The 15,351-nt window shown below is 39.0% G+C and overlaps 1 protein-coding gene across 2 annotated transcripts in view; it reads left to right on the top strand.

Moving 5' to 3' along the window:
* Nucleotides 1-5,014: 5,014 nt before the first annotated feature.
* The window catches only part of Antp (Antennapedia), a 129,030-nt gene continuing 118,693 nt past the window's right edge, over nucleotides 5,015-15,351 (top strand). For both annotated transcript variants that reach the window (XM_064700410.1, XM_064700413.1), the window contains exon 1: nucleotides 5,015-5,955. The gene's annotated coding sequence lies outside the window, so the exon portion shown is untranslated. The remainder of the gene's footprint in view (nucleotides 5,956-15,351) is intronic.

A 15,351-nucleotide genomic window follows, 5' to 3' on the forward strand; every position in this document is an offset into this window, starting at 1 on the left:
AACTGATTATAATTACACAAAAGAAAGGTCATCTCCAGCGCTAAAAAATAAATAAATAATCTTCTAGACTCACGGTTTACGGCTTCGCAGCTGTGCCAGAAGAATAATGAACCTCGTGTTTGCAGAGTTTTGTGAGAAACAGAACATTTTAACATACAAAAACTCATCTTGTGACCGATTTAATAAAATTTGATTCATATGTAAAGAGCATCGTAGGACACGTAAATGTCAAGTTCGAGAATGGGCTCTTGAGAAACAATATGGTTATTCATACAATAACTTAACGTTTGTCCAATCGTTGTTATAGCAGTTATTATGACATTGTTGTCCGATGCTAATAAGATTTGATATATATATGAGGAGTATAGTGAAACTAATAAATACAGAGTTTAGCCAAAATATCTTAATAAACAAATAAGTCTTCCGTAGAAAAACCTACGTTTGGATCGATCGTTCCTATGGCAGCTATATGATATAGTGGTCCGATCTGGTTTCGACATACATATGTACTGCCTGCAACAGAAAGACGGGCGTCTGCAAAGACATGACTATTTCGATTCATACTGATCGAGACTATATATATTTTGAGATGACTTCTTATATGAGTTACTCTTTTACCAACTCATAATAAAATTAGAATATATTCAACAAGCGTATCAAAAGTTAATCTAGAAGAAACAGTTGAATGAATATTGCTGTTTAATATCACAAAATACTAAAATTAATAAATATCCAATTAAATGTGATTAAATTAAACATAATAAATTATTTTAAGAATGTATTGATGGCCTATTTTTAATATTCGGTTTTTTTTTATTCAACCTATTTTTCTTTTTAAATCATTCATAGTTTTTTAAAAAAAAAATCCACACGTGCGCAGACTAAAACATTCCAAAAATGGATAAATGAAAAAATAATTTTTTTAAGCCAAAAAAGGTTATAAATAATATTTAAATTAAGTTAATTATTTAATAAGCTTTATAATTTCGGATTATTAAAGGCAGACTATCAATTTCTAAAAATGTTATTCATTTATTTCTATGATTTTTTCTCTTAAATAATAATATGTAATTTTTTCTACTTAAGCCTATTTTCTATTTAATACATTACATTGCATTATTTACATACATATTGAAAATAAAAATACAAATTACTTGCTAAGCTGAGAGAAATTTAGGAAATTCACTTTGTTTTTTTGCACTTGAAATTCATCTGAAATTTCAGATTGTTAAGTGCAGATCACAGCTGAAACTGGTTGGTCTAGACTAGTGACGGGGGAAGGGCGAGGGTCGGCTCCGTTCGAGAGCAAAATCGAAGCGACATGCGAAACAATTCAAAGTTTCACGTCGTAAATTTGGCGAGCGACTTCATCGATCACTTTTGGGATGTTGTTGCTGTTTGTGTTGCTGCAGGTTGACTTATTTGCCCGATTGCCGAGCCCGAGCCGAGGATGAGACAGCCTGGGTCCCAGGTCCCAGGTCCCAGGCTCCAGGTCCCGGCTCCAGCGGCTGAACGGCACGCGCGTCTTGTTTTTCTGAATGTCGTTGTTTTCTGTTGCCGTTGTTGTTGTTGTTGTTGAAGTTGTTGCAGCAGTTTGCTGGAGCGGAAATGGTTACCGGGGGCGCCCGATGGCGGCATGTGAAAATATTTTCCAAGGTGAATGCCACAAAAAGTACAAGCCCAGCACAGAACGAGCCACATCCGTGATTCCAGCTGAGCCCCCGCCACAGCACCTTTCCGTTACCGTTGCTGTTGCCCCCGCCCGTGCTCTTCGCCGTGTTGGTGCATGAGCCCCAATTGAATGATTTAGGGGCGCACAGTTGTCAAAGAGCAGCGATGCGTACGGGTCCACAGACGTGGACCTGTGGGCAAGGCTTTGGTCCTGCCAGTTGTGGTGCGGAGGTCCCCATCCACATTCGCCTAGTTGCAACATTGGTGGGGCGCCAAGTACGCTTTTAAAACCGATTCATCCGCTCATTTGATATTTATTGCTGCACATAATTGAGTGTAAAATCCTCCCAAAAAAACTTAGCAGCTGCCAAGTTCCGGATACCACATTTAAATGGGAAAATGGTTTAAAATCGTCAATTAAAATGCCACAGAAAATCCTGCCAAACATATAATTTAATTTATTTAACAACAGGTTTTACTATTTCCTATCTTAATCAATCTATCAGTTATCCTAAAAATTAACCATCATAAATAACGAGTTTAATAAAAGGAATAAATATCGTTTCATCGTTTCTAGGGATACATTTCGTTTACAAGTCTAAATTTGAATAAATGTAAATATTTTCAACTTTTTTTTGCTAAGAAATTGTATAAAAAGACCTCATTTTCTTATCAATCAATATCATATTAATTTTATTTCGACAATTCAAGTTAATTTAACTTCGCGTATTCTGCAAAAAAGCTGTTAATTAACTTGAACTTTGAGGTGTAAGTTTTCAAAATGTCTTATTCTGTTTTTAAATTAATAATTTATTAAAACCTAAAAAGAATTTAATATATATTTCATATATTTAATTTATTCGAAGTTTTCATTGCGATCTCTATTCGATATAAACAAAAAGAAACAGAAAAGCTCGCAGCGTTTTAGCCGCTGTCTTGCAGCTCATGCATAGCAGACAGCAAAAGGCCAAATGATTCTCCACTCAAAGAGAAGCCGTCGGGCCAGGTCCACATTTGCTGCCTTTGCCTCTGCCTACGCTAACAGCGACGTCAACGTCGACGCGCTCGACTCGGTCGGTTCGGTTTGTAGGTCCGTGCGCGACTGCTGCGTAAATTTATATGAGAAATCCCATTGAAAAGAGCAACGCGGCGGCCGCTCACGACACAATAAAGCAAAATAATGGCACATTCGTCACACTTAACGCGGCCGCATGCTGCCGTCTCTGTTGCACGTGCTTGTGCGGCTCTCGTGCGCGCTCGCTCTCACACAGACATCGTCAGCGGCGTCATCCATCTTGGAGGCGAGCGCTGGTATTGCTCTCCGGCAGGCGGTCGAGCAGGCGACAGGCGAGAATGCTTTATGAGCGCGCGCTGCAGCGGCTCCTCCCTGTTTGCGACGCGTTGCCAATTGGTGGCGGCGACGCTGGCCGAGGCAGAGGCAGTGGCAGAGGCAGCGCAACGTTGGCATGGTCTGTAGGAAGGGGGGGAGTACCCTTTTTTATTCCAGCAGCATGTTGCACGTGGTGCGTGGTGTTGTAGCCACACAGCAGCTGCTTCTCTACTGCTTCTTCTGCCTCTGCTGATCTCATGCTCATGCTCACGCTCTGTGAGGCCGCCAACAGCTGTGGGCAACACAAGAGAGCAGCGGCAGCCACAGCAAAGATGCGAGCTAAGAGCGAGAAAGAGAGAAAGATGCTGAACCATTTCGCTCAGTTAGGGTGGTTCTGAGTTGCGTGCGTGTGTTTGTGCTTGTGTGTGTGTGTGTGTGTGCGTTTGTTTGTAGTGCGTGTTGTTACTGTTTTGTTGAGATTGTACGCCATGATTGTTGTGCCGTCGGCAAATAAAGATTCCATGCATCCGGCAGCCATAATTCTCCACAGAAAATTGCTCAAATTTTTTAGAGTTGCTTCGGCAAAATTATTTTATATTTATAATTATTTATAAATATCTATTAATGTTAACCTAAAGTCGGACATTAAAAAAAGCCAGTTAAATACGTATTCGTTCTTATAAATATGTATATTTATTTTCCAATATTAACTATCTCTTCTGTTAAAATTATTTGCCAGTGCTTGAAAAATGCTCGCAGAATGATTATTTTAAAATTAAAACAAGTATAGAAATTGTTTCAATTTTTATATTGAACAATATAACTCCTTTTTTTAATTTGAATTTGAATTGATAAAAGACAACAAATTTTTATCTTATTATTCAAAATAAATCCTTTAAAGTCTATCTTAATTTCATAAAGTCTTAAAAATGTTATATATAAAATCCAATTAACAATGTATTTCAAGTAAAGATTCTTTTAATTTAAAGCAATTAATAATGCAAATAATTGGTTTTGAAATAAAAATATTCTTATTGTTATACTGTAAGGATACATTGCAGGGAAAATTCATTACAAAAATTGATTATGTTAACTAGATTAGCTTGAGTAATATGCAACTCATAGTCGTATACAGGGAAAATCAAGAGCTAAGTACAAAGTCTTTATTTTATATTTGCTTATGGAGTCTTTTGTGGTTTTTAATTTTCGAATTAATTCCGCAAATTTCCTGGAATCTACTTTTATTTATTAAAGTACAAAAGAAATACAGATTTTCATAAACATATAAATCTATGAATGAAAGAAAGAAATGTAACGTACCAAAGTAAAATTGAATTTTGATTCAGAAATGCGCATTGCCAGTTTGAAAAGCCCGATGGGGGCCCAGCTTAGCCCAGCTAAGAGTCAAGCTTGGTGCACGCTGCCGCCGCAATTCAGACTAGCAAAAGCCGCAAGTGGCCGCTATGCGAATGTGAGATACAAACACAACTGGCGGCGGGCAACTGGAGTTGCCACCAGCTGTGGAAGCTCTCGCAAACGTAAATTTCGCACTCATTCACTCATTCGCTCAGACGCTCAACTCTGGAACTCTGGAGCTCTGGCAACGAGCGCCAAATGCGAGCAAAAGATACATTTTTTGTTGTTGCTTTTCGTTTCGTACTGACTGCAGATACTTTATGGCCGACGCTGACGCCGATGCCAACGTAAGCGCCGCCGCTGACGCTGGCGCTGGCGTCAACGTCGACAGCGGATAGCATACATAAATAACGTTGGCAGCGCCTCGACTGCGGTTCTCTCTCACGAGCTCTGCCGCCGCCCGCTGTCGGCGCGTGAGTTTCTTATAAGATTATTTATATACTGTTTGGGGGCAGTGCGACGCTGCCGGCGTTGACTGCGCAGCGGCGGCGGCTGGCGCGTCGCTTCTGGATTAATAAGGAGTTCTCGCTTGGATTTTCACATGTATATGCTTTGAATTGAATGCTTTATGGGTTTAGTTTGATAGAAGTCGTAAAGAAATCAACATCACACAACACAAAACGCACCCGTGTGCAGTGTAGCCCGTGTATTCCACACGTTGCCCGTCGTCGTCGTCGTCGTCGCTGTCGTTCTCGTTGTCATAGTTGTTATTGTTGTTGTTGTGTGTTATTATTGCTGTCGGCGTTGGGGGCACCATCAGAGCAGCAGCAGCAGCAGCAGCTAAAGCAGCGGCATCTTTTGGGTCTGTTTGCCCAAACTATTCGGTCGTTTACGGTCGCCGTGGTCAGCTCGTCGCAACGCCAGCCAGCCCGCCCGCCCGCCACGCTGCGGCCAATTGACAGCTCGTTAAAATCATAAAAATCATAAAAATAATCATAACAATAATCGTAAAAAATTAGAACTCGCACATTGGCCACAGTCGGATGCAGACATTTCCAACGCGACATAAATCGCAAGCAGAAGAAACGCGCGCGATTATTTCCTCTCTCTGTCTCCCTGTTCTTCTCCTTTTTATGATGTTGACCCACGTAGATACTTAAGGGCCCATAAACACCTACCGTTCCAACGTCTGGCAGGTGTCTAACTCGGCAATCAAATTGTGCAATAAGTGAATTAGTGTAAAGTTACACTTGCTACACTCTCCAACCAAAACAAGAAGTAAAGTGTTTTACGTTAGTTATTCGGCTTGATTTGGCTATAGCCAAAGCGAGTGAACGAGCAAAGTTCTTAACATTTCTAGTCCCAATGCAAGCAATATTTACACAAACCTAGCAGACAGCCAAAAAGAGAAACGAAACGAAACGCAACAAAAAGAAAGTTCAGATAAAAACATATAACAAAAAAAGAAAGCAAAGGAAAAAGAAAATTATCAAATAAAGTTTTTGGTGAAAAAGTTTCGGCGCACGTGCACAACCGCTAGTTGAATTCATAAACCACACAAGGATCAAGGATTTGCGGAGTCAAATTGGATTTAAACGGTGAGTTGCAACACAATTTGAAGTTGCCGCTTTTTGTGGCACCAAGTCAACACTTCATAACTCAAAAGTTTCGGCCAGTACAAGGACATCATTCAACTGCAAACTGTTGACAGGCTTATTAGACATTTGCATACATTTTTGGGGGCTAGTAGCAGAGAGAGCCGAGTCCAGAGTCGGGCAACGAGATGGATTCAGGAGTCTGAACCAGAGCTGCAGCTGGAGTTGGCCACGAGTAATGGCCGCTTTGAACTTGGAATCGTTTTGAATTATTGCACATATCCTGGGCAACATAGTTTCACTTCCGCATGCGGCAGCCATTGCGGAGTGTGAGTACACACACAAACACACACATAGACAAACTGGCTGTGCATAGAAAATTTATGCGGCCATTGTTGCGGCGCATTGTCCTTGTTGTTGTTGTTGTTGCTGTTGTTGCAATTGTCCTAGTTGTCTGCCGCCTGCATATTTGTCGCACTCTCTGTCTGCTCTGTTGCTCTCTCATTTGCCCTCTGTCCCTTTGTCTCCCTCCCTCTCTCTTTCTCTATCACGACCATTGCACTTGCGCTCAGATTTATTGCATTTTAAGGTTCAGTTATTGTTTTTATTTTATAAATATAATAAATATTTGTTTGATTCGTTGTTGATGTGTTCAGAAGGCTTTAATTAACATTGCCACATGCAACAACGCGGCCTTTTCTTCATGTGTGCTGTTCACGCACTTGTACTAAACAAACAGACAGTCCATTTTATTTTACCAATTTTTGTCATCAGATGTTATTATATTCTCATAATTTATCGATTTAATCAGCTGGAAATGTTTCACAGCTGACAAAATCATAAACTCGGTTTCTGTTGCTCTTTCTCTCTCTGCTTTTTGTTTGCATTGCAAAAAGTTCATGATTTATGACTGAGACAGGACACCGGACAATGGGTGTCACATGGTACATTGATGCACTACCAATTGTCACTCGGCTTATCAAGCTCAGAGATATTCTCAAATCTCCCATAGAACTCTTAAATCTAAATATATAAATTTATCTATAAATAGAACACATTCCAGAAACGTATATTGATCTACCTAAGCTCATGTTGTATATTCTCCACGATCCTTTAAATTGATTTAAATTAAATGTTGAAAATTTAGAAAATATTATCTAATATCTGAAACATTTGTATTCCCCTTGAATTCAAATTATGAATTTGATTCTAAATTTGATGGACTATTCTAAAATTATTGATCATGTGTTCTGTATGATCTTTATGGTCACATATAAAAATGTTTTGCTCAACTGCTCAAAAACTGCAGCATGTATTCGTTTAAATTTTTGATTTTGTATGTTTCACAATTTATTTAAATTATTATCGTCATTATTGCATACACTTTGAATGACTTGTTTAAATAATGACGATATCTTCATTTCACAATTCCCAATTCTTGAATGAGTAAATAAGTAAGCGTCTCCCTTCCCCTTGCCGTAACCGTGGGCTCCACCAAAATGTGTTCATATTTTTAATCAAATTCACACATTTGGACATGATTTATGTATTAAATAATCCCGCATAAAAATGGCGACAACTGTTTTGTAAAAACATTAATCAACGAACAAGAAGAAAACCAAACCAAGCTAAGCTACAACAAAAACAAACGAAACCGAAAAATATATTCACAAATCGCCCGAAACAAAGAGGTCTGGGCAAACAATAAAGCAAAACTTGTTTAGTTAAAACAGATGCCGTGCATTTGAAATTGAAATTGTTTCCAAAATCATTGATAAATGACGACACGAAACGGCTAATTAATCAAATGCAAATACCTAAACAAATTAAGAAAAAAGAAAATAAGAAGAAAAAAAATCAAATTTGAATACTGAAAACAAAATAAAAAGTTCACACATATTAAAATTAAATACAAATACAAAAGTTAAGTCTTCAAGCTGTATTTTTTCAATAAAATCCAAATTTTTTTCTTTTTTTCTTTGTTCAATAAAATGGTGAATTGAGTTCATAATAAGAGTTCCCCCAATCAGTGGGCCGAATACACGTATGTATATATTTCGCTTTATTTTATAGGAAAAGGTCCCCAGAAGTAATTCACAAAAAAAATCAGCGAATAGAATTGCGCCTTGAAAGCTCTGGCAATTTATTCACATGGCGCTTTTCATGTGCTTTAAACTAGTAATAAATCAAAGTCTTTTATCTGTAAGATTGTGCTCAGCGAAAGCTGAGTGTACTGAACATCTGAGTTTTAGATACAATTAAAAGCAAGAAATCAGCGAATAGAATTGCGCCTTAAAAGCTCTGGCAAGCTATTCACATGGAGCTTTTAATGTGCTTTAAAAAAGTAATAAATATAAGCTCTTGTCAATAAGATTGTGCTGAGAAAAAACCTATTCAAAATATAAGTTTACTGAACATCTAAGTTTAAGATACATTTAAACTCCTAGAGCACTTGTTGAGTATTTATATTTTGCTAAATTTACCCATGATTATCTAAGGCAGAGACTCACCGATTTTTCCCCACAATTCATTTATGGAGTTGGAAATTTAAACTTTTTTTTTTGCCATGCTCAAACTCTAAGGCTGCACAGTGGATACAAGAGATCAAGAATTTTCCAAACTTAAATTTTCCTATGTTAGTTTGAGATTTCTTATAAACACGTATCTCTCCGTATACTGTTTCCCGTATACTGTTCCTTGCCAAAGTTCCTTAAGCTGTTTACCCACTCAGACAAGAACTATTTAAGCTAGAGAATTTTCAGAATTAGATTCTATTTTGTTGTTTAATTTTTTTATTTGCCACTTGTTGTGGTCTTTTTGCTGTGCTATTTATTTATTTCTGTGCGGATATTGATGTAGCTGCAGTAAAAGAAGGACTAAACAGCCCCCAATTGTTCAGCATTGGGTGGCAATTTGCTGTGGCTGCAGTTTGTTTGGCATTTCGCTGCAACTGTGTGCTTGTGTGTGTGTGTGTGTTTGTATCTATGTGCGGCTGGGTGTGTTGAGTTTTTTGGGGCTAGCAGTCAGCGCCTTTTGCTAGTGCACTCGAACTGTGTTTTTGTGGCCCCAGCACGGACTGAGAGTTGCTGTTGGAGTCGGAATCGAAGCCAGAGTCGAGGTCTGAGCCGCCCAGCGGGGCGCTCTCGCAGTGACATTGCGCCGAGCGGGTGACAATGATTTATGGCAAAGAGATACGCGACAAGGAACGCAAAAAGCCAGAAAGTTAAAAAAATATGCAGACAGAGAACCAGAGAAATATAGAGATGAAGAGAGCGAAGGAGAAAATGAGAGCGAGAAAGGAGAGAAAGTGGGATGAAGTTTGGCAACTGGAAAACGCAACCTACCTGATCTAATAGTTAATTCTGGCACACCTTTCAAGACTGCAAAAATTCTCCTTTTTTATGCGGAAAATGTCCTTGAAATTACAACAACAAAAATCAGCAGGAATGAAAGTGAAAACCTGCTGGGTGCTTGCTATTTTTTGTCACTTGCAGTTTTTCGCCTGCACATGTCATAAAGCCATAAAGAATTTCCCAAAATATCATTAGCCATTAGGAAGTCACCTGGCCGAAGGCCGCACAGTTCGCAGTGCTCTCAGCTCTCAGATCTCTCAGGTTATGCAATAGTCATTCTCAACGGTCATAAAAATTAATATGCGTCCTTCGCAGTGGCAATTTGGGTGCGAGTATCTTAGCAAATGCATCTTCGGGCCATAGTGTTTGACTTTGAACCGTTGCGGTGCGGACTGCCCCTTGCCGGGCAGCGGACATGACTTTTGGCTTGACTTCGTCTTCATCTCAGTCGCCGTTCTGGGTCCGCATCCATTGTGTTTGAAGGTTACCTGTTTTTACAGTTGGCCCTGCTGCTCTTCTTCTCAATTTATATACATATTTTTTTTATTTTAGTTTTTCATTCTCGGCGCGAGGCACAGCCTGAAATTATTATTTATGAGTTCGCATTGTTGTCGCCGTTTTGAAAGTGATCTGAATCGCCCGGTCCGGATCGTACACTTAGTTATCTTCTGGTTATCTTCGGGTATCTGCAGTTTCCTTTGGCCAACAACAAGATCAGCCCGTGAGCGTTGCATTTGTGTTTTTACTTTCAGTTGAAAACGAAAATATATAATAAATCAATTCATTTGTATGCAGTTCAATGTGTCATATGCACATAAATCAATTGATGCTGTTTAGAATCCCGTGCCTATTGCATTGTGCAAAGGATTAAAAAACAAGTTGGAAAAACTGGTACGAATACATCATGTCCATTCTTTGAGACAGACTAGAATAGCTTAAACTAATTTCAAATTTATTGATTTTATTTATTAAAAGTGCACATTTTTTTTTTTTAATATTTTCTTATAAATATAAATTGAAGTAGAATTTATTTTTAGTAAGAAAGTGCTCTTATCTTCAATAGAATCTTCAATTAAAACTTTCACTTTGTAGACAAACAGTTCTCTTTACATTATGTACCGCCTCGAAAATCAAATACAGAATAGTATAATGGGAATTTTTTAAAAATTCAATATATTTAAGCTTGCTTAAAATGTCTTAGAATTTCAACAAATCTTATGCTCTTTCGTTTGTTAATTTACTCTCCTTTTTTGTCTGCTACAACTGGGTTTTGTCTTTTGTTCCTTCTTTTTTAACCATGAGTCGGGATTTCAATTACAACTCCATGAGAATTGTACTGCATGTGTGTGTGTGTGTGTGTGTGTGTGTGTGTGTGTGTGCGGGCGAGTGTGTGTGAACGTGTGTTGAGCTCGCAGTCATGCCATAAATCACATTCACTTCTAATATTTTCACAAACACATCACAATGGAGAAAATTTGTGATTTATCTGTGTGAAGAAGTCAATAACTCATAAAAAAATCCACATAAATCTCCGTTTGCGCTCTGCAAGGCGCTGCAAGAGGAAAAAGAACAGAACCCTCCAGCAACTGCTCTGAACTGTTCTGAACTGCATCGCAATTGTCTCAATTGCAAGCGGCGGAACTGTGAGGGATTCGCAGGATGACATCGACCTGATGACGACATATGTTGCATAATATTTGCATACAGCGAGAGTTCCTGGAAGCCGCGGGCGTTCTGCCGACGGTAGCTGAAGATGTCCAAACAATGACAAATATGAATATCAATATGGAAATATTCTGGAATTTTTTTGTTTTGGTTTTTTTACTTTTGGCAATTAGCTATGCTCTACATTTGAGAACATTTTGGTGACTTTCGGCTTGGGTTTGCCAGATTTGCATATTGTAGTAAGGCTAGTTAGCTGCTAGCTGTGTTCGACGAATTTCAAACGCATACGCCGCACAACAGCAACAACAACAACATTTCATTGTTCAAGCAGCACGAGCTAAAAGAAAAAATTGGAAAAAAGAAGTGAGTCAAGAAAAGTCCACGCAAAAAGCAAGCGCAGGAACTGCGAAACGTTGTTTAAAGTTGGGCGGCAAATTTGCAAAATAAAAAGGAAAAACAAAAACAAAAACAACAACAGGCAAAGGCCAAGCGGCGAGGTTTTATGTCTGTACATAAGTATATACATATGTAGATGCCGACATATCTGTAGCTGTATCTGTATCAGTATCCGTATCTCTATATGTATCTGTATCTAACTTACTAGCCATGGGCAAGTTGGGCAGTTGGCGCGTTTTTTTTGCTTTTGTGTGAGTTTCGCATACACAAAACATGAAATAATTCGTTTTGTTGCCGTTGCTCTAAGCCAGAGTCGCGCCAGTCGGACAAACTACACGAAAATGTCGCTGGCAAAACTCAAGCAGAAACAGCGAAAAAAAAATACCAAAAAAAACAATGTCACACATGTCAAAGTTGTCACAGAATGACACAAATGCGGCTCTCGGATTGCTCACTAACCCGCAACCCGAAACCAGCCCCGCTCCGGCACCGGCACCGACCCTGGCCCCGGGACGCGAATCGAACCCGTGCGGCATAGCGTACTTGGACCTGAACCTATAGAGCTCCGCCGGCGACGTCGTCATCAACATCAGCGCTTCGTCTGCCCGCCTGGCAGAATCGTGTCAACCCCAAAAACACGAACCAGGTCCAAAATTCAAAGCTCGCGATGCGCATTTCGTGGAAATTTCACAATTAAAAAGGCACAAAAATCTTAGGAAAGAGTTAACCGGAATATGAGAAATCGTTTCAACGTCAAACTCTACCACCGCAACGAGTTCAGTTTGTGAACTGATTTTTCTTTGCCAAATCCCAAAACGAAAGTGGGCAAGCGGAAAAGGGCAGCAAGATTTAGCCATAAAAATAGCTTTTACTCCATCACTTGATAAACTGATTTTTGATTTCTGGTTGAATGCGATTAAAATAGTTTTGTTATGTGAACTCTATATTGTCAATGATGAACAAGGAGTAAGAAAGAAACTCAATTGACAATAACGAACAGGTTGGGTATTTGATGAATATATGACATACTTTTCCGTAATCATCAATTAATTTAATTGTTTCCAAATAAAAGACTTTGCTCATCATGTGATAGTTGATATATATATAACAACTGCATGTCAAGACATTGATCAGATATCAATAAAATATGTTATAAGTCTTACAGCTCTGCTCCTTTCTAGTAGTTGGTATTTAAGCACGGCATAAGTAAATCGCATGACTAAAGTGACAATAAACTGATAGTAGGATTTCAATAAAAAAATACATTCTTATCCTTATGTATCTAGTTGTCATATAATGTTATTTGATCTTAATTACACTAGGTGACAACCAAATCGTATCGGTTAATAATAATAGTTATTGTTGTCATTGAATCATTCTTTTCTACAAAATGTCAACTCCCCACTCGAGAATTAATAAGATATCTGTGCAAACTCAACATAAATATTGTATTTATATTGATATTTGACATGTGGATATGTGATTTATAAATGAAACTTAAACTGTATTCGTGTCTATTCAAGTTCTCTGTTGTCGGGAATTAATTGTAAAATTATATAATTTCTACAGCTTTTTAAATAATAATCATATTTGCTCACAAGCTAAATAACTATGTAGTAACGTATTTTATTGAAAACATTTAACTAATATTTTTAGTAAATGTTGATTCATATAGGTAACATTACTTCAGTGTTACTTATAATTAGAAACGTATAGTATTTATTTGCACCAATCTGAGTGCATTACAGTACAAAAATGAGTGCAAACTAAGACTACAGACTAAGACTATCTAATAAGAGTTTTGAAACGAGGAAGAGGAAACTCGAAGTAGAATGCTTAAGACCCTGATCTATCATTTAGCCCTTGAAAAATTAAAGTTCAGAGGAGATCATGTGATAAACGCCATGTTACGCACCATCATCCCGCGCCCATGCCTGCGTCTAGGCCATTGCTTGAACTCGCTGGAGGAAAGAGACAGAGAAAGAGAGAGAGAGAGACGTTTGGAAGAATAGATGATTAGGCATAGTAAAGATGGTTGAACGCCGAGAAAAAGTGGACTAAAATGATGCATTAACCTTTGGAAAGAATTTCGTTAGATCGAAACTTGCGGGTGACACCCAGAAACCCAATACGAATACCCTGAGATTCCACACATATGAGCAGTGCAGGGTCACACACACATACACATGCACACACACACACACACACAGCGAGAAAGAAACAGCAGCAGCAGGGCAATGTCTACTTCGACGACGAACAAAAATTAAGGCCCATTAATCATTTTGACTTATTTCTTTCCTTTTTTCGTCTAAAATTAATCTTGATGCCAAGCGTTGCCAGGCAACGCGGCAGCCCGGGCCCAGACCAACACTCAGTGAGAGAGGAAGAGACAGAGCGAGCATACGAGAGCGACAGAGATGGCACGAGTGCTGTGTTGTTGTGCGGATTAAAAGGGCAGCGGCACTGGGAAAAAAAAACAAAAAAAAAACAACAACAAAAATATGAAAGCCAAAAAGATGCGGATGCATAAAGGCAGCCCAACTGGGAATCAACTTTGAATTCGCAACCAAAATTTTCGAGTTGCGCCCCCTCCGCACACTCCCCCTCTCCCTTTGGTCCATCTAGTTAGAGCAGCGCGCGTCCAGATTAGCGAGCCGCAGCGACGACGACGTCTCTGCTTCTCTTGCCCATTGTTTGGGCTCTGCAAATTCCCAAAAATAATTTAAAACAGATTAAACCGTTACGGCTGCCATTTGCACCACATTGCGTACACACACACACATACTCACACACACACTCACGCCCCTTTCAGCTGTGACTAGGCTGGAACCGGAAACTGGCTGGAGGGGAGTGGGCTAAGGGTCTGGCACACATGCCAGGGCAGTGACATTGCGGCCCCCGCAAATGAATTTGAATTTGACCAAATGTCTTGCGAAACTGTCGCCCTGTCCTTTCCTTTTCGTCCTGCCCGCCTGCCCACGCCTTGTGCGCCCCCCCTCTTTTTGTGCATATGCTGCAAATTTGCCACTGTCTGGTTAGGGGTCGGGGTGCCGTTGTCGAGTGCCCTGGGCTAGCGGGGGTAGTGCGCCGAGTGGCATACTTAAGGGCGCGTCCGCAGCAACGAGAGAGTGAAAACAACAGGGCGGCCATAAAACCGTTTAAATCAAACGGCTGAACAAATTGGTTTCCTTCGAGTCGAAAGCTTTATGTGCCAGACAAACGAATCCAAAGGCTGGTGGATGAGGTGGAGACAGGGTCTGTTGGGGGGTGGACTTCAGATTAGGGGTTGGCTAAGTCGTCTCGTTGTGCTACTTCATGATGTGCTAAAGAGGTGTGCATAAGAAATATTATTCCATGAATGGGTATATCCATTGAAGAATTTATTAAAAGACCTACAAAGATTAAAAGACATGCAAAACTATTCTATTTTTAATGAAAAATAAATAAGAATAACATTAATTAAAACCAATCTAATAGAACAGAATTCAAATAGCTTGCAATTGGTCTCAGCCTCTCTAAATTTATAAAACTAAAAGAAATAATATTTCTTAAATAGATATTAAATTATTACAGATTTCCATGATTGTTTTGATTTCAGCAATAGCTTGCTAAATTATTAAAAAATAGCTTTAACAAACATTCTACTTCATACATTTCCGTTAGGGTAGATTAATATTAGTTGTTAATCCGACCGAAAGCTCTCAGCTGCTTTGAAAGCTCTTTCCCCAGTTATTCAAGAGAGTTTTTAAGGTGTTAATCAAATCGAAACCGATATTTAAAAATTCGAATACTTATACTTTGATAGATTTTTGTTAAATATATTATTCCTCACGTTGCTTGTAATTGCCCCCCGAGAGAATACCTATTATATTTAAAGTAGCTGCCCACAAAACCCACTCAGTACGCACCACTCTGATTTGCATGTAAATTGTCTAAGGAAGTGATAAACGATGGTCAGCGAACTGTGCGGACGCGAAGTCTATAA

Source organism: Drosophila montana, unplaced genomic scaffold, assembly GCF_035044405.1.
Source record: "Drosophila montana isolate Dmon_TW-CO22-7 unplaced genomic scaffold, ASM3504440v1 contig_1761_1, whole genome shotgun sequence".
NCBI lineage: Eukaryota > Metazoa > Arthropoda > Insecta > Diptera > Drosophilidae > Drosophila > Drosophila montana.